This window comes from Mastomys coucha, unplaced genomic scaffold (assembly GCF_008632895.1).
Source record: "Mastomys coucha isolate ucsf_1 unplaced genomic scaffold, UCSF_Mcou_1 pScaffold2, whole genome shotgun sequence".
NCBI classification, from domain to species: Eukaryota; Metazoa; Chordata; class Mammalia; order Rodentia; family Muridae; genus Mastomys; species Mastomys coucha.
In genome coordinates, this window is record NW_022196902.1 from 18,339,970 (window position 1) to 18,367,460 (window position 27,491).

Sequence of the window (27,491 nt, forward strand, 5' to 3'; positions counted from 1 at the left end):
CCCAATGTAAAGGGCCAGTAAATATCTTCAACAAAATTATAGAAGAAAACTTCCCTAACCTAAAGAGATTCTCATGAACATACAAGAAGACTACAGAACTTCAAATAGATTGGATCATAAAAGAAATTCCTCCCATCACATAATAATAAAAACACCAAATGCACTAAATAAAGAAAAAATATTAAAAGCAGTAAGGGAAAAAGGTCAAGTAACATAAAGGCAGACCTATCAGGGTTACGGCAGACTTCTCACCAGAGACTATAAAAGCTAGAAGATCCTGGGAAAATGTCATACAGACCCTAAGAGAACACAAATGCCAGCCCAGGCTACTATACCCAGCAAAACTCTCAATTACCATAGATGGAGAAAATAGGATGTTTCATGACAAAACCAAATTTACACAACATCTTTCCACAAATCCAGCCCTACAAAGGATAATAGTTGGAAAACACCAACACAAGGAGCAAAACTACACCCTAGAAGAAGCAAGAAAGTAATTTTTCAACAAACCCACACAAGCCTAATTCCACCTCTAACAACAAAAATAGTAGGAAGTAACAATTACTTTTTCTTAATATCTTAATATGAAAATTAATATTATCAACATATCCCAATCGATTGAAATCCAAAAATATGAGGAATTAGAAGTTTGCTGCCTGTTATCCAGTGGTCTCTCTCATTTGGTAATTGGAGAAATAGGTGCAATATTGTCCACTCCATATATACTTTCTGCTCATTTGTACCTGACAGTGTCTTGCTGTGTTCCACATAATGATCTTGAAATCAGGCTTCTCCCATCTCAGTCTCTCTATTAGTAGGATTGTTTATTTCACGTTTTTACACTACACTATAGTTTTCAGAACAGCTTAGATATTTCAAAAGTATTTATACACCCAAAAGAAATATAGACAATTAACTTGGGAGGTGGCTTGTTAGAGAACAGCAAAGAGTGAGACTGAATGCTTTGCTTGACGTTTGTAACTCTTGTATCAAGTTTGAAGAAGAGGACTTTACAAGTTACTCTTTCTCTGAGATGAATGCTTTTCAAAATTATCACAGCTAATGAACCAAATTCTTACCCTTACCTAATGCCTGTGCCACCCTCCTAGCAGAACTATTGTTCATTGAAACAGTTGGTGAATGACGTCATGGATAGACCATCTTAATACACACACCATTTCTTAAATGAATGTAACCTGTTCTCTGTGGGCTGAGAATGAAGACAATTACTCCAGTCAAATAGCTTTGACCATAACAGGAAATCTGTATCTAAAAATCGTGCCTACAATTCATTCCTTGGTGCAGCAGAACTGTTAACTCTTAGCTTAGCTACTATAGAGGTAAAATCCTTTGGTGATGTGAGGGTCATTGAAGTACAGCCTTATTACAGTGAACTCCAATGTCTAAAAATTGTTCTTATTTTGGGCTCGTACCACAGTAAGAGCCAAGATTTTAAGCTCTATTAAAAACAAAACAAAACAAACAAACAAAAAAAACCAGAAAGACTTTATCTATTTATGTTCATTTTAAAAAAATGCTAGTAGTTATATATTATTTTAAAATATGCAGTTAATATGTTTGGAGTTATTTAAAATTTATATTGAGAAAAATATGTATTTTCAGTATTGCTGTAGACAAGCATCTACATAAGACTGTTTAATTGATTGTGGTTTTATATCAAACAATTTTTAAAATACTCATTTTTATTGTTATAATATTTTATAAATTTTAAAGAATATGACAAAAAAACAAAAGGTATTGCAGGTATTGAATGGGGGTCTCTGGGAGGAGTTTGGGTACAAAAGGGAAACAAGAATGTGATGTAAGTCTATTTACTTAAAATATGTTTTTAAATGTTAACAAATCCAGATAAATTGACATCTTTTCTCATCATAATGCAATAAAACCTAAGTCAATTAAAAAAAAAGAATGCTTTTGGTGCCACTAAATGTAATGTACGCCCATAGTCTGTGATGCAAATCCCTTACATGTCATATGAACTGGTTCATTTTTATTGCTATAAGTATCAACATAATTATATTATATTATAATTAACTGATTTTAATTAGTATAATCAGTAGATTAGATTAGGAGGTACCTAGGAGATCATTGAAGCACTTTCTGAGTGTGTCTGAGGGTGTTTCCAGAGGAGACAAGACCATGAGGGCTAGAATTTGCCAGTGGGTTAATACATTTGTTCATCAAAGTATGAAGGAATTACTGAAAGGAGGTGCATTGTGAGAGTCTAGCCCAGCTGGAGGAAGTGGGACACTATAGGCATACCTTTGTTGGAAATATCATGTCCTTGGCTCCTTCCTGGAACCCATCACTCTCTCTACCTCTCGAATGCCTTGAAATGAAAAGTTCAGCTTCTCCAAGATGCTCTGGTTCATCAGAAACTCTGCTTCATTACAGAATGGGCCCCGCCAACTAGAGCTGTGACCTCTGCTAACAAACCATAAATACACTCTCTCTGAAGTGGATTTTCACAGGTATTCAGTCACAGTGTCGAAAAACTGATGAACGCAGGACGCATTGATCCTCCATTTATCTCTGAAAAGAAGTGTGTGAGCATTAGCCAAGAAGCTAGGTCAAATCTCTGACACCCAAGTAAAAAGCTGGCATGGTTGAGTACGCTGGGTCTACAACCCCAGGATTGAATAGGTTAGGTGGATGATCCCAAGAAGCCACTGAGAAGTCAGCACTTCCCAAATGGCAGAGCTCCAATTCACTGAGTGTCCTATCTAACAGTCATAAGACATCTTTAGAGAAAGACACCCAATGTCCCTTTCTGGCCTCCTCATAGACAAGTACATGAGTAGTCACAATGTGCTCACAATAACAACAAGCAAGGAAGATGGAAGGAAGGAAGGAAGGGAGGAAGGAAGGAAGGGAGAAAGGAAGGAAGGAAGGAAGGGAGAAAGGAAGGAAGGGAGAAAGGGAGGGAAGAAGGAAGGAAGGAAGGAAGGAAGAAGGGAGGAAGGAAGGAAGAAGCAATGCGGGCTGAATTGATGTTTTAGGTTCTTTGTTTGAAAGCATGAGGAGCATGAGAAGCTGAGTTAGATTCCCAGAAGCCATGTAAAAACAGCCTGGTATGGTTGTGTGTGCTCATAATCCTGGCGCTGGGGAGGCAGAGATAGTTGTGTGCCTGGGCCTCAATGGTCAGCCTGTGGAGAGAGGTAGAGCTGGAGAGGCATTCGCCTTGACAAGATGGCGCCTACATCCGCTGTCAACTCCTGGTAAACAACTGTTTGCGCATGTGCGTAGAGTGAAAAGCCGCCAAGTCACGGCCCATCCCGGGGCATCACATGGGGTGATGAGCAAACAGCCAATCATGGGCGGACACGCCGAGCTGTGGTGTATATAAGCAGTGCCGATTATTGGCTCAGGGTCTTCCTCTTCACGATGCAATAAATGCTTGCTGCAGAAGGATCCTAGTGTCTGTGTGTCTTCTTGCTGGCGAGATGACTGCGCGGGCTACATAAGCCTACTTAGTAAGTCCTATGGGGACTAAGATAGACAGTTCCTAAAGAATAGCACTAGAGGCTGACCTCTGACCTCCACACAAGTGCATATTCATTCCTCAGACACTCACATATATATTTACACAAACACACATACACTTACACATGTACTAATACACTGTCAACCACATACATACTCACATGCAAAGAGTCAAGGAATTTAATGATCAGATACATAATGATCTGATATCTGTGGAAAACCAAGGAATCTAGTAACACCGGTGTGTGCCTCCAGTGTATCTAGTCAGAGTAATGAGTGAAACGGATGAGTTCAGGGAGTTAAATTCCCAACCCCGGATATACATATTGCAGGAGAGTGTCTGGCAAGAAGACCCTCTCTGTTAGCCACAGGCTGAAGTGGATGAAAGAAAATGACAAAGATCTATTGTGTGATTGGTGGAATCTTGAGAGAAATTCAATCCTGCTGGGGTGCCCACTGCTAAGTATAGTCACAGGTTGAGAAAGAATAGGATTGTGTAAGTTGGGATGCGTGGCAGGATCCCTGGTGTTACTGGGGACCCTGTGTTCTTCAATTCTGACTTGATTATTTACTTACTTGCTGTTGGAGGAAGTGACAATGTCCCTGCTTCAGCATTTGTCTCTCCTCTTTCTGAGGAGTTAAATCCTGCACTATCTAAGGCCACAGTGTGTTGACCTTCTGTGAGGCATTGCCAGTTGCAACAGTGATTCTCATCAGTATTCACCCACCACCTCCCATAACTCCTTCTTGCTTCCATAACCAATCTCAAGCACTGGTAGTTTGCCAAAGAGGAGGCAGACAGTATAACACAGAAGGAAGCAAATAAACTCAAACACAGCAAAGGAGAGCAGCACCACCTACGTGGCTTTTCTGATTGAAAGAAGCAGAAATCTGGCCAGTCTGTCCATCTATGTGGCAAGGAATACAACTTTATTACGTTTCTATTATTTAATAAGTGCCTTCAAGTTTATGGAATATAAGTAGCTACCCAGAGTATTTTGTAACACAATATTTTAACACAGTTAAAATGATCAAGTAATTGTAATTAAAATGGATTTTTTTTTTCTCAGTGCTGGTTAGGAGCCCAGAGCTTTACACTTTCAAAGCTAGCATTCTCCCTCTCAGATACATCCGCCAATCTCAGAGACATCTTTTTCAGCTTACATTCTGATTCAGGTACTTACAGACTCAAATGTAATTTTAGCAAATAAGCATGAGACCTTTTACATTTTTGCCCAGGTACCTTCACAGGAAGGTTCCCTTGGAAGGCTGCAGTGCGAAACTAGTCGACATGTTGACACGCACATAGTCGCCTCTGCTTCTGAGATTTTCCGGGCATGCTTATATTCCCTGATTATGTTGAAAATTCTCTACAGTTCTTTTACCCTTGTAAGTCAGTTAGATTGGTCAGTTCTAACATCAATGCATTAATCTCCTTTGTTGTCTTTTGTAAGCATTCCCCATCTGCCGCCAGCTTGCTCCTGCCCCTACCCTTGTTGACTGGATACGGAGACTGCATTTAAAGCAATTAGTGATAGACGATAAAGCCTGCCACTGATTTATTTGTTTGTTTGGTTTCTCTGTGTCTTATCTCCTGTTTCTCCTTTCTTGTTCCCTACAGGCTATCTGGATTGAATGCTGTGGAACTCTTTCTTCCATTTATGTCTCCCTCTCTTTTCCAGTTTTGGATATCACTTCCCTGGGTATCAGTGTTATGTATTTTGCTTCAATTGTCAAACTCATGAGGGAAAGGATGGTTGTCTATGGGTACACATGCTTCCCCTCTCTGTGTTGCTTCTGATGCTCAAGGATATCTTCTTTTCTGACTGTCAGTCTGAAGAGCATCCGTTAGTGACTCCTTAAGGGCATGTCTACTTGACATGAATCCTAGCTTTTCTTCAGCTAAGAATGTTTTTATTTTCCCTCATTCCTAAAGGCTTTTACAAGGCATGCAATTCACAGTTGACAATTCTTTCCTTTTATTCCTAAATGGATACATATTGTGTCTTCTGCTGTTTTCTTGTTTTCTCATGAGCTGTAAGCCATTATTCAAGTTCTTTCTTCTTATAAGTATTTCACTGCCTTTCAAGAGTTCTGTCTTTCACTTTTCATTTTTAATGAATGTGTCTTAGTTTGAGGTTCTCTGTCTATTGTATTTGGGTTTCATCTAACTTCTTCTAATGTATACAGGTTTGTAACCACAAGCCAAGTTTTTGCCAAATTTACAGAATTTTCAACCATCATTTCCTTAATCACTTTTTCTACTAAGCTTATTGGTTTGCTGGAATTTAGATAGAACCAGTATAGATCCTGTTAGTACCTTACCAGTGCTTGAAGTGCTACATCAAGTCAAAAAGGAATCTACTTTCTGTTTTCAGGCTAGGATGATTCAATTGTTCTCCAAACAGGTTTATGGTGTTTAAGCTCTGCTGTGTCCACCTGACTACTGAGCCCCAGTGGATTCTCTACTGTTGTTGCACACAGCATTATGGTTGTATTTTTCAGTTCTGGGAGTTTCTATTTGCTCCTTGGCAGACAGTTCCCACATTTGGTCCTTCTAGGTGCCAACACCTGTTGATTGCTTTTTTTTTTCTATTGAAGTAGTGATTTTTCTGGGTTCCGGATATGACAAGTGATTTTCTTTCTTTCCTTTTTTTTCTGGTAAGTTTATCTATTTAGTTAGGAACTTGGTCTTATTAACCCCTTTCCCTTCAGCAGCAGGCTACTTATGATCAGCACAGATCCTTGACTTCTCTTTTGAACTGTTACTCTATTGACAATGTATTTTGTAGAATCCTTATGGTTTAATTTTGGTCTGTTTGGAATATCTGATGCCATTTTGGCTGTTTAATCAGGGTTGTTTCCCAGTTCAGATTGCAGACTACTTCTCATCTGAGGGAGAAGTTTGGTAGGGTACTCTTCCGTGTGGATGTCTGTGAAGGGTGAGGGACATGAGAGTCTCAGATGTGTGAAACTGAGACATGTGCTGGGCTCTGCTGCCCAGCTCTGGCCCTTGCTGGGGTCCTCATCTCTCCACTCTGGTGTATTTGATTGAGGTGGGGCTAGTCTCAGATCCACAAAGACAGAGAGATTGTGCATCTTGACTGTTGGTGGTTGGGTTTCTTCACCTAGAGCCACACATATAACTTATCATTTCAAATTTGCCACTCATGGTAATTTTTAGGAAAAGTCAATGGTCATATCTATTTTCTAAGCTGCATTTGCTCATCTGGATTTTAGTGCATTTCCTAAATTTGAGACTCAACAGGCTTTTGGGTAGAAAATTGAATATTCCTTCTATTAAGACTGTCTTACCTGTTAAAATGATATTACCTAAACTAATGAGCAGTTTGGAGACTGGCCCACACAAGGGTCACTGAGTTTAGTGATCAGTGACTGTAGTCATAGCTTTTTTTAAAAAAAAACTAACTTAGATATGGTAGACAATGGGGACCTATCAGATTTGAAAATGAGACAAAACAATACAATTGCTAATTCAGTGTGTACCTGAAATCAGAATCTCAGCCAGACAGAACACTGGGCAGAAAGTAAGACTTCAATGAGGACAAATGTAACTTGGTACTGAAGCTTTTCATAACGAAACTAATTTCCCTTTACAAGTCCCCACTTTGCCCTATGTGTTTTGTTTATATTCTTATCATCACTTTAATTTTGTTTCAAAACCCAAATGATGTGTGTTAGATCTTGTTACAGGCCCACATTCTACATTAAATTTTCTATCTTTACTATTATGTTTTCTTGAGACAGGCTTTACTATGTAGTTCAGACTGGCACTGGACTTTGGATCCTTTTGTCTCTGTTGAATGGCAGGATTAGAGTCATGTACCACCACTTCTAGCCAGCACTGAATCCTATCTTTAAAAAAAATCCTAGTTAGGCAGGAGAGCACAGGGCATAGCTTAGAAAACTGGGACGCCACTTGGTTTGGAATCTGTATACATTCTTCTCTGAACAATACACATTTCAACCATTAACAACCTAGGACCCTTATGTACAGGAAGCTGCATATACACCTGCTTTAAAAAAGATACTCCCTTAACATCCTCTTATTACCTTCAAACACATTCTGAATGCATCTGGGCTTAAACTGCCTTTGAGCATGTGGAATAAGGCAAACTGTGTCTATAAGTGAATTATTAGGAAGGAATGTCTCCTTGTAATCTTATGCCTATACAAACATGGTAATTTGAATGAGAATGGTTCCCATGGATTTATGCTGAAGTGCTTGATTCTCAGTTAGTGGAACAGTTTGGGAAGGAATAAGCATTGTTGGAGATGTGGCATTTTGTAGATGTGTCCCTAAAGTAGACTTTAAGGATTCAACTCTCTCTCTCTCTCTCTCTCTCTCTCTCTCTCTCTCTCTCTCTCTCTCTTTCTCTCTGCAACTTTGTAATCAGATATGAGCTCTCCAGCATCACATCTGCCTGCAACTATGCTTCCCACTGTGATTATCATAGACTAATCCTCTGAAACTACAATCATGCCTCCAATTAAATACTTTATTTTAAAAACTATCTTGGTCATGGTGTCTCCTTGCAGTAATAGAACAATAACTCAGATAGCATATGATTAAAATTAGATGTATTATGGAAAGAAAAAGAATTATGTAAGTTAAATCTACCAATTAAACAAAAAATGTCCCCTTAGTAACTCAACTCTTTAATTTAAACCCCATAAAAGAAAAACCAAAACAATAATCAGGTACCTTAAGTACCCTCATCCATGTGGCCCACTGCCAAGAGTGACCATGAATTTCTTCTTAATCTGTACTATTGTTTTACTTTGAAGAAATTGTTCTTGTTATCTTATATCTGTGAGTGCTGTTATTTCTTTTTTAACTAAGATGTCAAGACCCTGGAAACACCAGGGCCAAATCCTAACTACTGACTATCCAAGAACACAGGGAACCCAACTTGGAGTCTAAAGTGGAGTCAGGATTAACATATGAATGAAGTCAGCTGGGCTGGGGGGCATCAGCTGGTAAAATTGGAGGCTATCACGCCTAACAACCAGAGCTGGATCCCTGGTACCTGCATGGTGAGAGGAGAGGACTAGCTCCCTAAGAGTGTCCCCATGGTATGTGTGTCCCCTGCAAATAAATAAACGAAATTGTTAAATAAATATAAATTTTAAAAGAGGCGGTTAGTTGAGGAATACTGGAAACTCCTCCCACCACAAACCACACATATCAAAACAAAGTTGGTGGGCTTATGTCTGCATGGGGAATATGGGTGCTATCTAAGTAGTTGATCCAGAGTTCCGGTGTTGTGATCCTAGAGATCATCAGCCCTGATGTTTGGATGTGTTCTAGCTTTCTGGCCTGCTTCTCTTCTTGAGAACATCTTTCTGTTTCGTAATAAATTGTTCCTATTGCTATTATTTTCTATGTGTCCTTGTAAACGTCTTTGTAGAAAAGCTTAGAAGTCTCATCATGTACACTTGGAACTTCACTCAACACCTGTGACCAAGGCCTTGTATGTACTCTCTGAGCATTCGCCAACAGGCTATATCCTAAGAGTTACCATTTTCCCCCAATCATTTTATTTTGAGACAGAATCTGAGTTGCATATACTGGTTTTTAAATCACTCTCTAGCTTGGGTAGGCCTTGAGCTTGATATCTTCCTCTCTTACCCTGGGACTACAAGCGCACAGCACCGTGCCTATTGATGTTCAAGTTTGGATTTTCCACTAATGTGGAAGTGTAGCAGTGTGGTTGAAAGTGTACATTTTAAAGTCAGATCTCTTGGGGTTTGATAATAGCTTTATCATTCATCACATGTATCACCTTGAATAAAACAGGGAAAATCTCCATGACTCCCACTGTTTCAGTGATAAATTGGGATTAATAATAGGGTCTATCTCATAGACATGTTATTAGTGGCTTATAAGGAAACATATGCAAAACATAATAGCTGGCTCATGGACATAATTCTTACTATTATCAAGAGACACTTGGAAAATCACAGGATTTTAGAATTTGGATTCATTCATCCTTATTGCATAGGACTTTAAGTTTTTTGAGACTTCTCTATCAGTAATGTGATTAATCAGAAGGAATGTGGGTTCCTAAAGGTTTCTTTGAGAACATCTGTGTGAAAGACACATGCTAGCCACCGTGCTTGTCTTATATGCATCACACTCTGATTTTTCAGGTATCAGTTATAAGACATCCAGAATCTACATTTACACAAACTTGTTGGATTCTAGGTTTTGTGGAACCCCAGAATGAATGAATTTGTGATTTTGTGTTTCATTCTGATAAAGCAGCAGTTCTCAAACTGCATATATACAGAAAACACAAATTTCCAATGGTCATACTAACTCACAACCATAAATTTATTTTTGTTGCTATTTCTTACCTGTAATTTTGCTATTGAGCAGTATCTAGTTCCTAAGACCATAAGAAATGTGTTTTCCCATGATCATGACCCACAGGTTGAGAAACACTGAACTAAAGCAACTTGGAATTTTAGAAGTAAATAATGCTAATAAATAATATATATTGAGTGCTTCCTGTCTATGGACACTAGATTATCTTTCAAGTCATCTCGTGTAACCTTCATCTCCTGTCTTATAAAGTAGCGTATCTTCATTTTAGGTAGGCCATTTGTAAAATGAGTGTCAAGATTGATTTGAACCCAGGTCCATCCAATTCTAAAGCTTAAATGTCTAAGTTCCCTCATGTTTTGGAACAACTGCGGCCAGAGAATCAGGTATACCCTTGGTTATGCGCTAAGTTTCCTACCTCACCATATCTTCCTCTTTTGTGCTTCATGAAACCTGTTCTGCCAGCTGCTAAAGATCTTTCTGCAGTCTGTACCTTCCTTCATGTCTCCATAACTAATGCCCACTCTGTGTCCTTTGGTTGCTTTTTATAGTCACAGAGCCTCTTCTTGACCTTTGTATACATAGTGGTAGCTGGAAAAACCTCAGTAATATGACAATTTTCTTCGAGTAGTTCACATCATCCTTCCAAACCACCATCTAAGGCACCATCTTGTCTAGCCTTTGCCATTCTCTTTCTCTACCTAACCCATCTTGTGTGCATCAATCTCATTTCATGTCTCAATTTATCCCATGCCTCATGACTTCTGAGTGCTGTGCTTTCTGCTTAGAGTGTCTCCTTGACCCCGCCCCACCAGCTTTTACCCTTTTCCAGATGTAAAAGGGGCACATATTTTCAAATTTACTCCAAATATCACATCCTGCTCTTCTCTTTCCTCTTATAAAATGCGAACTCTTCTTTGATTGTGTAGATCCTGTGGCTGAATTACTCATACATTAACATGTTTCCTGCTCTCCTAAAATTGATCTAGGTGAATGACAGGCAAAATAATTTGTGGACCTTATTATTTTGATCCCCATTTTTAGAATTTAGTCTAAATTTTTGACAGTGATATAAACGAGTATTTACTAAAAATTAAATTTTATTTTTGTTTCTGAGAGAAAAATTCTAGTTATGGGTTTAACATCTCTTTCATATAGATGGAAACATTTGGAGTGATTTCATGGCTTAGATTTTGTTTAAGAACAACTAGAAAAAAAGAAGGGGCTAGGAAAATTAGAGAAATAGAATTACCATGTTTTCTAATTATTGAAACTAGGCAATGAATACAGGGAAATTATGCTTATTGTTTACTTTATGTTTTTAAAGTTTCAATAAAAGGTGAAGTTTTAAAGAGACTATTGACTAAACAAACCCCTGGTGGTCAAGACCAGGATCTGCTACAGTCCCAGTTTCCTATGGATTTTTGTGTCTCTCATATCTACACCAGGAAGTAATCACTGGGAAGTTACATGAGCTCCCATGTACTCTTCTACCTCATCTAGCTAAGGTTGAGGTTTCAGAGAAGCCGTGCTGTTTATCTGGCAGTCTGACACTGTCTCATCTTCCCACTATGTTGCCATCTTTCTTTCTAGCTCATTTCCAACAGATGCATACTCTACTTACATCACTGGACAGACTCCTTTATTCCTGTGATCATTGATTTAATAAACAAATGAGTTCATAATATTGCTGTTGCTACTATCTGCTAAAATTGAGTGTCCATGGGGTAAGAAGTATTTCACTGGGCTTTAAAACTGGAGACAGAATTTATTCATAGCCTCTGGATTTAAATATATTCATTGGTCTATTCCAGCAATAATTATACCTTTTGATTCAGAATGAATGGTTACTGAGTTTCTAGAGCTATACCTGTCTGCAAAAAGAATAAATAAGCATTGTATAAAAATAAAACATTAGGAACATCACTTGGTATGCATCTTTACTTGTACCTCTGAGGTCCTAAGCTTCTTTATGAAGGTAAGGGATGAGCCATTCATTCTGGGTCAAGGTACCACCAATCCAGAGCTTTAAGATTTCTTATATGGGGTTAGAAATGACCTTGTAAAGGATGTCAACCTGCCAAACAATGTCCCTAGTGTTAAATTAGTTTGAACAGCTCAGTCTGTTCTGTGTAAAGACAAATAGGCTGGAAGTGAAAACTTTTTAAGGAAAAAATGGCATTTAGAAGTATTTTTTTTTCTTGTTGTTGTTTTTCCTCAATACTAGTTAGTCCAACACCCAGTTTAGGGCTTGGCCTAGAACTTTTGGTCTTTCACTTGGGAAGCACTGTTTAGGTCTTTGGAGGGTTTCATCACTCATACATTGAGGTTGAAGTGTACCAGGGCCTCCTGCTGCCAAAAATTAATTTGCACATGCATCAGGCCATGCACTAAGCGCATGGCCTGGATTCCAAGGAAATGTGCCCCTGGTTATTTTGTGGACTAATATGAGTTCCTACATCAGCACTGTGTCTTCCATTGGCTGAGAAACTGGGCTATGACTCAGAACCCGCCCCACCATTTCTATTTTTGTCTTTTCACTGACTTAATGTGTGACCTCAATGTTTTAACCCCTTTCTGCCTCGGAGCCTTCACCTGTGCAATGGTTTTACCTTTACAGAGGAAAAAGGAGAAGTAGCGATATGACACCTAAGAGGAAAAATAAGTATTTGGGTACAGTGAAGGCAGTTGTTGCTGTGGATTAGTTCCATAACTGATTCTTTATATGTCACATGACAAATGAGATCTAATGAAGGAACGGAGGATAGAAGACTGACCGAATCTTATGACCCAGCTAGGCACTGTGATAGATAGATGTCTTGATGTTTTTATTACTTGTAAGGCTGTATCCATAGCGCTTAAGTACAGAAACGCCAGTTTGAATTCTATTTAATTAGATATCTCATTCACATTGCAACATAATAGGGAGGGAGAAGTGATCTCGTGTTAAATCCTTTCTCTGCCACCAAGAAAGAAAGCTTACTTGTTGGTGTTTTCTGAGTGGAGTGAAAGCAGGAGTAATTTATACAGGAAAGAGGAATGAGACATGGCCGTCCACCCAGAAGTAACAAATGACCACTGGCTGAGAAACTATTGGCTGTTGATGGCTGTTGAGGGTGAGAGAGTCATTTTTCTGTAGAAGTATGACCGTGGGTAGACTGCCCATTTCCCAGGGGATGACCCCATATCCCTATGGATATGGGCAATAGTACCAGTATTCAGTGGTTTAAAAGCAAGCAAGCAAGCAAGCAAGCAAGCAAGCAAGCAAGCAAGCAAGCAAGCAAGAAAACAAACAAACAAATAAAAAAGCAAATGAAGGCCATAAAGTTGGGAAGGAGATGAAATGAGGGCCCTGAAGGAAGGTAGGAGACAGTGAGGAGTGGATATTATCAAGATTCATTTGTAAAAGTATAAAATTTGCAATATATATAAAATAAAGTAGAATTTGGGAGGCTGGTGAAATAGCCCAGTGGATAAAGGTGTTGCTACTGAGCCTGATAAGCTGAATTTGATGCCCATGTCCCACATGGCAGAAGGGGAGAACTGACTCCTATGAGTTATCTTCTCACTGACACACATGTGAAGTGATACAAATCCAATCAATCAATCAATTGATCAATCAATCAATGAGAGAAAATTAACGTAAATAGAATTCAAAGTTAGAGTAATGACTTTGAGAAATGCGAGCAAGGTTCCTTAAATGCTTCCTTAAGACATGAAGCTGAACCCCAGAGTCAAGGCTAGAGTGATTTTGCAATAACATGTGGACACCAGCAGGAGTCTAAAGCTGGAAGAGGAGCGAAGCATGAAGATAAAGGAGAAGCTGCCAGGGAGGGCTCCACTGACGGTCTCCACCTTTAAGAAACTCTGGGACTAGACACTTCCGCACTTTTGTTCTTGGCCTCAGTAATCTGCTCCACTGCCCTTCTGAACACAGGAATGGAGGAATGCAGCCTCACTGCAGATAAAACAACGGCAGCTGTTACGTCTCTCCACCATGGCCTGTGACGGAGTCTGGTACGTGAGTCACGGCAGCTGTTACGTCTCTCCACCATGGCCTGTGACGGGGTCTGGTACGTGAGTCACATGTCGCTGGAGGCGGCTGTAGATTATAGAACTTCATCTGGAAGCTGCTCTGGGAGGGACCTGGTTACCCCACATCCCCGCCATTGTACTTCACCTCTCTGACATGTTCTCCTTTCCTATGTCAGGCCCACATGCTTGTCTCCTGCCCTCCTCCTCTCTGTGGGAAGTACATCTGCAGATCTGAATTGCAGCCTAAGTGATAAATCTGCCACTGCAGTCTGCCCTCATTGTTGCTTCAGCTTTTTTTCACCATGACCCCTTCAGAACCAATTGGTGAGTTTTCAATGCAAAATATGCCTGGATTCGCCAAGACACTCACAAGTTAATTATGCTCCTTGTTGTATTGCATGACTTCCATATACGATGAACAGGTATACAGCTGTCTAAATGCTTCTCTCTCTCTCTCTCTCTCTCTCTCTCTCTCTCTCTCTCTCTCTCTATCTCTATCTCACACACACACAAAACAAAAATCAAAAAACAAAAGCAGAAAATTGCAAATTTTTACACAGCATTTACAAAGTTTGCTTCCTTCTCTGGAGAAGCAGACTGTACCCTGCCACTTTGGTCTGAAAATACTTTAGTAATTTCTGTATTAGTTTTGTCTTTTTTCCTCTAGGAAACAGATGTGAAATTCTGCATCTTTCCAATGAATATCAGTAGATGCTGGTAACAAACTACATCTATGAAGGTAGTGCATGTGGCATCTGTAAGGACATCTTGTTTGATTGACATTGTCCCTTGAGACCCTTAGGCACTGTCATCCTCATAGTAACTGGTATGCCCATGTAGTTTTCACTTAGTATCTGAGAGGAATTGTTTCTGTGGCTCCTGTGGATTGCACAATCTAAAGTCTCTTATGTAAAAATGCTGCATATAACTTGCATAATCTCCTGTACTTAAATCAACTCTATATTACTTATAATACTGAATACAATGGAATGCAATGTTAATAGCTGCTCTCCTATATAATTTAGAGAATGATGATAGGACAACAGTCTGTCTGCACAAGTTCAAATACAGATGCAATGTTTTCTAATTATTTTCAAGCCATGGTTGTTCGAATCTACAGATATGGAATCCCGACACATGGCATTGACTGTACACCACACTGCTCCCTCTTCTCATGCTCTGTATGCCTTTTAAATTAAACTTCTTAAATAAAGCATGGTAAGTGAACATGCAATGAATGAAAATAGTTGTGTCACATGACCATTGGTTCATCTTGCTCTCACATTGGACTTTGAAAAGAAACCTCAAACAACCACATTTTGCTTGGTAACAATATAGCTCCCAGTACAATCTATACTAAATTAGTCTGTGTGTCTCTTGAATTTCTTGTGCTGTAATAAGTACTGACATGCACTAGTTGTTCACTGCAGAGTTTCTAAGCCCAGAGGACGCATGCCTATATAACAAAAGTTTCTCTAATCAATTACTATAGTATAAGAAAGGCTATTACTCATCAATGTATTTTACTTTACTATAAGTTACAGTAACATACTAACACATCTTTGTTTTAATTTGTGGCACACACACAGAAAGAGAGAGAGAGAGAAAGAGAGTAAATTTGTCTAGCAGAATGCAGAATGCTACAGTTTTCAGTTTTATGCAAAAGATCTCCAGGATCACCAATACAGGGATTTTATTGATTACAAGTCTGCCTTCATGCCAGTCTCCAATAGGTTTTATTTCCCAGTGCTATAATTGTGCTATGTTAAAAGATATTTTCTTTTGCTCATTAGCAGAGGAATTTTCTCTGAGGGGTGATGGGCCATATCTACCACATCATAAATCATAGTTAACCACTGAGCAATTAGACTAAGTCACAAAGGAGAGTCATTATGTGTGTGATCTGTGCATGCATGTGTGCCATCAGACTCATAAGTCTGCAGCAACTTGGAAAATCTTCATTATCTTAGGTGCATGTTTCTCCCGTCATCTTCTCATTCTTTTCCATCTAATTAAGTACCATTACATGATCTACTTGCTCTGGACTAGTAGGCAGAACACCTGCCTATGAATGCTGCCTTAGAAGCAGCTTTTATTAAACACATAACTGGATGAGGCACTGTGACCAGCTGCATGGTAAGAGCTACACACACACACACACACACATACACATACACACATGCTGCATATTTTCTTGCTGGAGAAGATCCCCACACCCACAGGCTACGATACTGGGTGTTTGGATTTTTGTTGGATGAAAGGTTGACATAGTACATGACAACTTGTAAATCTCTGCACACAGTCATGTGGAAATACTTTCCCTGATTCTTTTCTTCTTATATTATCTTTTAGTGTTTCTTCCTTTCCCTGGAATCTGTAAATTCACAAATAGTTGAATGAATTGTTTTACTTTTTAATTCAAGTGATATTTGGTGTAGATAGATTTTTATGTAACTGACCCTTTGTTCAGATCCAATTAAGAAAAGCTGAATGTTTTTGATGGGTATGATTTTAGGAGACACCATTGTAGCCCTGTGCCTCTGACTCATAACTCATTCTATACAGAATCCTGGTTTGCTTCTGGCTTGTCCCTACCATGTTTTTACTGTTCACTAAATGCTACATCCAGTCAAAATCAACATGGCTAACTAACACTGTCAGCCCTTCTCATAATTACCCCATCTTTGTTCTTTCAGTCATAAGCTACTTCTTATTTAATAACCAATTAATCATAAATGTGTATTGATTCTCTTATCAAAATATAATGGGCATCCATCAGACCTGTTCTTAGTGAGTGCTGGTGGTCCTGTTCTTCCTTGTTTAATGGGCTTTTTCTTTTGCCCTGATCCAAACTCTATCTTTTGACCATCCCTGTATAAATCAGCTGGCTACCCCAACTCAAGTGATTTTTTTTCTTCCTTCAAGTTCTCTGCATACTCTGATGGAATTTAGAAAATTATTTTCTTAAGTAGTTAACAAAGGCATAGGTTCCTTGAGGGCTAGGACCTCTCCCAGTGCACCATGTCCCTACATACACAGAGCATCCTGCTACCTAGTTTATACTCAGAAAATGAGATCATGTTTCCTCCTGAATACTAAAGGCTGATCTTTAGTTACTATTCATGTATTTTCCTGAAAACATCAAGGAGTAGTCAGCAATGACATGCAACCATCAAACCTTCTCTCACTTCTCATTATTTGACCATCTATGCAAATAGGCAGGCTGAAGACTTGGACCTATTCTTAAATCATCCTCTGCTTTAGACTCCATGTGCATTTATTTATCAAAATCTCCTCAAAGGACCAAGCATTCTAGCACCTCAACATCCCCAGCAAGGTTTTTCCCTTGCATTACTGCAATGATCCCAATGATTCCTCTGCTCTTCATCTTTTCCTCTTCAATCCATTTAGTGCAATGTAGCTTGTCTCCTCTATAGACATAGAAGCTGAAATTATAATCTCTCTACTTCAAGGTTGATAACCAAAGTCTGTCACATGACATAAAAGACTCATTTACACACTGTAGCCACCATGAAAATCAGTATAGAAGTTCTAAAGGAAATTGGGACAATGGGAATGGGAACATAAGGGATTGAATAGAAAAAGGAGGAATGGTGGGAGAGTATGAGGAGAGATGACAAGAATCGAGGGGCACTTGAGGGAGTGATGTGAAAACCTAGTATAGTCGAAACTTCCTGGATCCTGTGATGGTGACCCTAGCAAAGACTCCTAGTAATGAAGGAAATGAAGTCTGAACCAGCTATTTTCTATAGCCAGGCAAAGCTTCCAGTGTTTAGACTGGGACACCAACCCAGCCACAAAAACCTTTCAACTACAACCTGGCCTGCCTGCAAAACGTGCTAGGGCAGTGGTAATTCAGAACTTATAGGAATGACCATGCAATGACTGATCGAACTTGAGGCTCACTGAGAGGGAGCCCATGCCATACATTGTCTGGTCAGGAACTAGAAGCTGCATTGCCTAGAGACACATGATAGGAGCAAATTTGACTAGAAAAAAATATTATTTAAAAGGCAATGAAATGATTCCTAATGATATTCTCCTGTACTCATAGATCTGTGCCCAGCCCAGTTAGCATCAGAGAGACTTCTACTGACAGTTAATGGGAGCAGACATCAGGCAGAGCTTAGGGACCCTGGTTAAGACAAGGAAGAAGGACTGTAGGAGCCAGAGAGGTCCACAATACAAGGATAACATGGCTCACAGAGCCAGCTAAGCATGGCTCATAGGGGGTCATAGAGACTGAAGTGGCAATCATGAAGTCTGACCTAGGCCCTCTGTATTCATGCTGTGGTTGTTTAGCCTGGGGTTTTTGTGGGACACACAACAGTAGGAGTGGGGTCTTCTCTGACTCTCCTGCCTGCTCCTGAGACCCTTTTCCTGGAAACAGAGCCTATTTCCGCACTGATATGAGATCTGATGCCTTATCTTACTGCATTTTAGCATGCCATGATTGGCTGATAGCCCTTGGAGGCCTGCTCCTTTCTGAAGGGAAACAGAAGAGCAGTGAATCTTGGGGAGAGGCAAGGTGAAGGGTACTGGCAAGAGTAGATGGAGAGGAGGTTGCTGTTGGGATGTATTATATAAGAGAAGAATAAATAAAGAAGAAAAAGAAATATTGACATTTATTGATATATAAAGGATAGTTTATAATTGTTGTCAAGTCCATTAACTTATTTCATTTTTTTTCATGTAACAAGCATTAGATAGATAACTATTGTATATAGGCCTATAATATATATGTATGCATATAATACATATGTGATTTATTCATGATAAATAAAAACAACCAGCAAGTGTGGGGGGGGAAGTGAACTTCCATATTATCGAAGTATACTGCTCATAGGTATATGCCTAAAGCAAGTGAAGTCAACATGTAAAAGATAAACCTGCACATTCAAGTTTATTGTAGTTTGGGAAGATAGAAAGAGGAGGATCTCTGTGAGTTTAAGGTCAACTTGGTTGATATAGTGAGATTCAGGCCATCCAGAGCTGTAGAGTGAAACAAACTAACAAACAAAACTCAAAATAAAAAAAAATAGCCCAACTGTATAAACAGTCAAGGTGTCCAATCACAGATGAATGGATAAAGAAGATGCAGTGGTATATATATGCATGTCTCTGAGTGTCTGTGTATACTCATGCCATTTGAAGAAAATGGATGAAACTTGAGATAACAATGTTTCTTGAAATAATTTCATGTTTTCTCTCATATGTGGAATCTAAATAAAAGGAAAAAAGTGACAAGATCTGAAATTCAAAAATTACATATCACAATCATGTTTAGAGTGGGTCTGGGACATGGGTCTGGGGCAGAGGCAAGACAAGAAGAGATGGTGTTAGGAAAGAAAATTTTGATGTGGTGCCATATATTCATGAAAAAGATGTACAGAAGCCTATCAATCTACATAATTAATGAGTTAATAGTAAAAGATTAAACATTAAAAAAGATAAAATGGCCATGAGCAGGCAATCTATTTCCCACTTATTCTGTGGAGACCCCCACCTCACATACATAAAGACTTGTCTTTCAAGCTTCACACCTCTCTCAGGGTCCCCAGCCCAACTCCCTCCCCTCAGACTTCAGTTACGGTGGTGACTGACTCCTCACAGACCATCCATGCAGATAACTTGTCAATGCTAGCTGTCGTGATTGGTAGGTTGCTCAGAAAAGGAGAAATGACCCAGTTTTCACCAATGAGATATATGAGGAATTGTGTAGGTGGTATTCTAGCGGTTTGTCTAAGAACCATAGCTAAGGAAAAAACATAACCTTTCTGCTCTGAACATTGGTGTGCCTGACCTTGGTATCTGCTTCAACCATCTTGCTATAAGTATGAAGGTGAATATAGGAGACAGAGGTGGGCAAAGCTTGCAAAGTAGGCAAAGCTTGGAGGGCATTGGGAGAGCACTATGGAGGTTGATGTGCTGCTCTGGATGTCCAACTCACAGGCTTCCTTCCAGATTAACAGAATCATTTTCTTATTGTAGCTCCTGGGGTCTGAGTTCTCTGATACTTGAACCTGAAGACATCAGGCATAATAGGTAGTTACCCAAGTTGCCAGCTCTCTCTTCCCTTCTGGTCCATACACACTAAAGCAATATGAATGACTTCTCAGTAGTCTTTAAGGCTGAAAAGAGTCAAACTTTCATTAATTGCTCTGGTATATAATACAACCATGCTATATGCATCTGAGATCTCAGGAATCTATAGCTCTGGGCTGTGGGTGCTTTCTTAGGATGCTCCAGGCCATGAGTTTGGCAAACAAAACAAAACAAAACAAAACAACAACAAAAAACCTCTTCAAGCCCTTTGAGATTGTTCATCATTCTCCCACAGTAATCTTGTTCTGTACATGCTGAGTCACAGTGGTTTTATGATAATGGTGCCTTTCAATTTCTTCTCTTAGACGTTAGTTTGACAAATATTTATCGTACATGTACTTTGTGCCAAGTATTATTGCCATTATTGGGACATAAGTAAATACAAAGCAATGAATTCTTTGCCACTGTGGAGTTTGAATTCAGGTCAAAAGAGGGGCCAATAAGCACATAAATAGAAGCTTGATATAAGAGAATCAAAGCAATTGAGGGAATAATTTAAATATAGATTCAAAATAGGCTTCTTGAGGGTGTGTGTGTGTGTGTGTGTGTGTGTGTGTGTGTGTGTGTTTGTGTGTGATAAGCAGAAAGTCTGTGGATGTCTTGAGAGAGATAAATTCTGTGACAGGGCCTAAGGAGGCATCTAGGTATGCTAAGGACCAATAAGGTCAGTGTTGTAGGTTTGGTTTAATGTTTGTATTATGTTAATTGGGTTCCCAAAATTATATGAGAATCCTAATGTAAGATGCTGAAGGTCCTACCCCTATTTTGTTTTGATTGCTAAATAAAGTTGTCAGTAGCCAATGGCTAGGCAGGGAGACAGAGGTGGGACTTTAGGATTTGTGGAAAAGCAGACTGAGAGAGGAAGGAAGATTTAGAAACCACCATGTTGGGAAAGGAACTGACTCAGGCCTGAGGGGTGTAGAAGAGAGAGCATAGAAACCATGGAAGAACAGGGGAAGTGAAGCCCCAGGGCACTCCCTGACTGGATCTAGGACAACAATGATAGAATATAGACTTTAGTAAGTAATAACTCAGGAATATTGGAGGGGAGGTGTTAACCACATGGATGTTTGGGCATGGCCCAGTCATCGAGCTAGTTAAGACACATTAAATATAAGGTTGCATGTGTGTATGTGTGTGTGTTTCATTTGAGAATCCAGAACACTGGGGCAGGTAATAAGAAACTTGTGCCTCCACCACTGGGACAATTTGAGTGGGATTAATCACCTACCTCAGTGTGGTTGGACTGGAGTGAGAAGCGAAATTGGGAGGAGACATGATCCGGGAAATCTCTCGGATCAGTTGATGTAGTATTCCATAGACACAGACGTATATATTGGAATGGTGATTCTGAGCTGGAATTTAAATGCATTCCTCTGCTGGCATGTTAGGAGAGTGCTGCAGGAGGGAGAAAGCCAAACCAGGGACTACTAACCATGGCTATGTTCCAGGAAAGAGATGGTGGTACAATGGCCAGGTCCAACAAGCATGGCAGTTTCTAATGGTCATGGCCATGTACTCTTGCTTGCTAAGTTGTTGTGGATTGGACAGCAGTGTTCCAAATACCATCCTGCCCCGCACCTAGGTACTGGGTATTCCATTCCAGGGCAACTTATACATAAGCACTACACTGACTATGGATTGACCTCAGGTGGAAACCCCCATGGAGATGGGAATGAGACACATGGAGCTGAAGGAGGAGGAAATAAACTGCAGGAAAGAGGGGAGCACACAGCAAGCAATGGTTCTATCAAAGGCAACACATAAAGTAGGATGCATGGATTGAAGCAATTACACAAGAAACATGGTTGCCTGGGCCCAAAGAAGGCTTGAGTGCTAAGTGGGCTTTGAGTTACAGTCCTGGGGAGCCAAAGTTTCCTATTATCAAAACTTTGTCTTTTCCTATGAAAAGCTCCTATTAAAACGTGTAGGCTTATTTCAAGTCCTTATTAATAGGAAAACTTAAATGAACCTTTGCTTGTTTCATGGAGAAAGTCAGGTATATAGTAACCACTTGCTAGATATAGCATACTCTGAACGAGAAGGTCCTAGATTCATGTTCAAAACTCATTGTGAATAAAAGCCCATATTTTGCAGTAGTGTGTGGAGTTGTGTGGTTTTCCCCCACACACAAACTGTGTTCCCTCTGAAGGCAACAATTCCCATTAATTGGATGTTTCTAGGTTTGAGAAATGTCAAAGGACTTAGACGTTTCATCTGAGATGATGAATGCCTCCCCCCCCCCAGCATTAGATGTCTTTATAGACAAATATGCAAGCTATATGGAAGTTGCTTAGCTAATAGTAGGTAAGAAAATAAAATAACATTACAGCACCACAGGGAGATGAATTTTCTACCTACATGCATATTCAAGTCTGGAACTTTATATTGAGGAGATAGCTTCTGTCTTTGAAGAAATGAAGCATCAAGCATACCATGTTTCTTGGTGATTTGTGAGCTAAGAAATAGTTGTTGCAATAGGAGTGGGGAAGAAATTTGAGAGGAGGCACAAGTGTCTTAGCTACTTATCTATTGGTATGAAGAGGCAGAATGACTAAGGCAACGTAATAAGGAAGGCAGTTAATTGGAAGTCATGTGATTCCAGAGAGTTAGAGTTCATGATCATCAAGGAGAAACTCGTGGCAGCTGGAAGGCTGGTATGGTGCTAGAGCAGTTGCTGAGAGCTTGTGTGGGATCCGTTAGTTCAAGGAGAGAGAGAGAGAGAGAGAGAGAGAGAGAGAGAGAGAGAGAGAGAGAGAGAGAGAGAGAGAGAGAGAGAGAGAGAGAGAGAGAGAGAGAGAGAGAGAGAGAGAGAGAGAGAGAGAGAGAGAGAGAGAGAGAGAGACAGAGAGAGACAGAGAGAGACAGAGAGAGACAGAGAGAGACAGAGAGAGAGAGAGACAGAGAGAGAGAGACAGAGACAGAGACAGAGACAGAGACAGAGAGACAGAGAGACAGAGAGAGAGAGACAGAGACAGAGACAGAGACAGAGAGAGAGAGAGAGGGAGAGAGGGACAGAGAGAGAGAGAGAGAGGGAGAGAGGGAGAGAGAGACAGAGAGAGAGACAGAGAGACAGAGAGAGAGAGAGGGAGAGAGAGACAGAGAGAGAGACAGAGAGACAGAGAGAGAGAGAGAGAGAGAGGGAGAGAGGGAGAGAGAGAGAGACAGAGACAGAGACAGAGACAGACAGAGAGAGAGAGAGGGAGAGAGGGAGAGAGAGAGAGACAGAGAGACAGAGACAGACAGAGAGAGAGAGAGAGAGAGAGAGAGAGAGAGAGAGAGAGAGGGAGAGAGGAGAGAGAGAGAGAATAACAAAGAATGTCATGGATTTTTGAAACTTCAAACCCCAATGACATTCCTTGTTCCACAAGGCCATACCATCTAATCCTTCCCTAACGAGTTGCAGACTATGTATTAAAATACATGATCATATGGGGCCATTTGAACCACCACAACAGGGCAGGATCATGCTCAGATTAACTTCTAAGTAAGAAATAGGGGATGGGAAAGTGGTCATGGGTGACAAGTTTTCATGGAAACAATGTAGGAACAGAATTTGCATCCATGGGGAAGGAGGAAAAACTGTAGTGTTTTTTGGAGGGACAAAGTCACATGTGTACCTGGATTCTTCCAGCTCCCAAATAACAATTCCAGCTCCAAGATCATCTACCAGTTCATCTAACTTTGGTATTCAATGAAAATCTTCTCTCTAGAAAATGAAAAACACAAAACAGTGTCACAAACACAGAAGCAATGTCTCTGAGGACAAAGAGTCATTCCTGTAAGACTGTGTTGCTAATGCTTTGCATAGTGCCTGACTGAAAACTAGGAACCAAGAAGTGTATGTCTGACACGTAAGAGGATGAAAAGAAATGAATGTTCATTGAGTGACGTATGCAAATGGATAAAGTGAGATTCCATAAGGAAGCACAGAGATTTTTTTTCCACCATATCCAGTTTTAGAAGGAAAACTACATTATTTCAAGAGCCTTTGCTATACAAATATATTTTTAGCACTTGAATTATAAGTGCTTATGGTAAAGCAAACATCTCAGTTCACAAAGAGATTGCCATTGCTCTGTAATGGCAAGGAATACTCTTTCTGGATTGCTTTAAAGGTAAATAAAAGGCAATCTTAAGTCATTATATCTATTTGTCAAATGATACAATGATTCCAATGAAGCACTTTGGTTGACAGGTTTAGACAACTTTCTTTGATGCTCTTACACAGCTAGAAGGTAGGTAGCATAACCTCTTTAAGCCCATACTCTACTGTTTGATGCTTTGTGGGTCTACATATTCTCCGGTGACAATGGAGATTATTTATTAAAGCCCCAGTTCAAATGCATGGGTTGTTATATAATTATTTCAGTTATCCAAATTCAATTATCTAGATCTGAAGACCCATGGTGCCCTGGGATTAATAATAGAATGTTTGTATTCCCTTTAAATGACAAGTCCCATTACCAAAGTCTGGATGTCACAAGTCAGCCCCTGGTCACATACAGTAAATATCAGAGCTCTTTGATACTCTGGATTTCTATGTGAGAACATTTATAGTCAATGACCTTTAACAACTATAATAGCTATTAATAGTCTTAAAAAAATGACCTTCCTGTACGAGGACAACAAAATACCTTTTGAAAAAATTCAACTACACTTCATAAAAACTGAAAAGAGGATAAAAAGCAGAAATTTCTCATTTAGCTGACTTTTATTTAACTAAAAGAACTACGAATCAAATCGTCTCTGAAATTTGTTGTCTTTGAGCACATGAAGGGAAATGCCATCCAAGGCATTATTGTTAAGCTGTGTCAGATTCCCACTGTGTAAGGTTTAAATCAATTCAGGAAAGAGTTAGGGATTTTTAGTGAAATGTAACTATTTTTTTAAAAGTACTCCAAACAGAACAATACACAAGCAAACAAAACTCCAAATGTTCAAAATTGAAAGAGACATATTTGTTTACATGGCATACATATTTGAGACCTCCTCATTCTGAAAAAGACCTTTGTAGTTAATGAATGTGATATTGCTATGTGCTCTTCACTGTCTGTGGGATTCTTGGCCTCTATAGGGACAAGGGCTCCAGAGTTTTCAATAAAGGCTAACACAAAGTAACCCTGAGAAAGGAGTCGGCACACATACAGTAGGCACAGAAGATACACCCTTTTCAACTTTGATAAGTCCTTGGCAGATCTGGAGAGGCAGACGTGAATGAAGACACACTAGCAATTTAGTAAGATTGAGTGACAGATTTAATAAATGATTTGTGTGCTGAGCGGCAAGAATCTAGGGAAATCTCCTTGTCTGGATACTGCAGTAATCTTCTTGCAGACATTCTTAATCACCTGCACCGTTCTGCTCAAGGCAGGAATTTAATGAGATGCAGAATGGTCTCCTAATCCTTCAAGTCAGCTCAAGTTATTGCAGGAATAATGGTATCATGTGTTACATGTAAGTACCGAGGAACTCTGATTGTCTCAAGAAGGATTTTACAGTGTAAGCAAGTAGGGATTAGAGCACACATCTGCTTGATACTAAAATGTATACTAAAACCCACAGCCTTCCATTTTCTTCAGTCATCTGGTTGGCTTTCTAAAAAAGTGGAAATACTGCCACCAGGAGTACACCTGTATAAGCCAGTGCTGAGGCTGGAATGAACATCGGCAAAGGTTCATGTAAACGTGGTGGTTTGAATAGGAGTAGCCCTCATATACTCATTGTTTGAATGATTGGCCCATAGGGAGTAGCATTACTAAGAGGTGTAGTCTTGCTGGAGGAAGTGTGTCACTGTGGAGGTAGGTTTTGAGGTCTCCTATGCTCAGGCTCCACCCAGTGAGACACAGTCTTCCTCTGGTGCTTGCAGACCAAGATGTAGGACTCTCAGCTTCTCTTCCATCATGTCTACCTGCATGGTGCCATACTTCTGGCCATACTGATAATGGACTGAACTTCTGAAACTATAAGCCAGCCCCAATTAAATGTTTTGCTTTTTAAGAGTTCCTGTGTCAGGGTGTCTTTTCACAGCAACAGAAACCCTAACTAAGACATGTGATAAAATGTTAATCAGCCATGCAGAAATGCTGGAACTTTAAGAAGAGGTTGGACCTATTAAAACGACTCTAGGTCACTATATGTCCTTGAACGGAATCATGGAGCCTCCATGACTTCCTCCTCACCTGTAGCTTTCCAGCTAATGAGATGGATAATTTCTGTTTTCTTCTGCCATGAAGAGTTTCTCCTGCCAGAAGTACAAACACATCTTGCATTGGAAACTTCAGAAGCATGAGTCAAAGTAGACTATTTCTACGTTTAAGTTAATTGTCTCTGGTAGTTCCCTCAGTGGCAGAAAGCTAATGCAGAAGGCAACATGTATTTGACAACTCATGAATGACTTGAAGTTGCAGATGTGACAGAGTCTTTGTAGTGAGGTAATGACAACAGTCATCATTTCCACACATTCTGTCAGTTGATAATGAGTTATCTGTATGCACATTTTTTCCTTTCACCCTGACCAACAGAAGCTCAAGCTATAAAATAATGTATTCAAGGTCACAAAGAACCAAGTGTGGAAGAGCCCATGTCTAATACCAGCACATGGGAGACCAAGACAGGCAGATCTCTACACAGTGAGTTCTAGGCCAGCAAGGCTCTACAGTGATATCCTGTCTCAAAACAAAGTCAGGAGATTAATCTATAGAGTCAGTGAGACCCATTCACAACAATTCAAAAATTATATGCAAGTGGATCAACTCCAACCCTACATTTAGGTTAAATCAAATATTAAGTTCAAATTATATTTGATCAGGTTGTTTGATACACACTTGATTAAGTCATTCGATAGTATATTTCTAATATATACAACTGATGATTGGTAATTAAGAGACTTTGCAGTGGACAACCTTTTTGATTTAAAAAGAGGATGCTCTGATTTCAGCAAAGGTGAGGGAAATCCATTGGACTCCAAGAGACCCTAGCTAGAATCTTCATGGTAAACTTTGCTTTTATGTGTATTTGTATGTGACTATATGTAAATGTATAGCCATATTCCTCAAAGAAAAGATGGAAATATATTATTAAAATGGTGGTAAAGCCATAAATGACAACGGATGACATCATGATTTAATGAGGTAAATTGCAATTCCATACATACTCAGAAGAATATGAGTATGAGTATGTATATTCTCATACATACTCATACATACCCAGGCAGAGTAACAGCAATAAAACTGAGGATAGTATTAGCTTTGCTTCAAGCTGAGGAGCTGTGGATACCAGAGGCCAGAGGAGGACAAGGAATGAGCTTAGCTTGCTTAAATGGCTTGCGGAAAAGCATATGTAGGTGGCAGACCTCTCTCTCTCTCTCTGTTTCTCTGTGTGTCTGTTTGCCTGTTCCAGACCCCCTTCCTGTGTGTGTGTGTGTGTGTGTGTGTCTGTCTGTCTGTCTGTGTGTCTGTTTGCCTGTTCCAGACCC

At 39.7% G+C, this 27,491-nt stretch overlaps 1 long non-coding RNA gene across 1 annotated transcript in view; it reads left to right on the forward strand.

Moving 5' to 3' along the window:
* The first annotated feature begins 13,652 nt into the window (after positions 1-13,652).
* Positions 13,653-27,491, forward strand: part of LOC116097856 — a 31,614-nt gene continuing 17,775 nt past the window's right edge. Inside the window, exons 1-2 of the long non-coding RNA XR_004121583.1 lie at positions 13,653-13,926; positions 14,065-14,212. This is a non-coding gene — a long non-coding RNA (uncharacterized LOC116097856). The remainder of the gene's footprint in view (positions 13,927-14,064; positions 14,213-27,491) is intronic.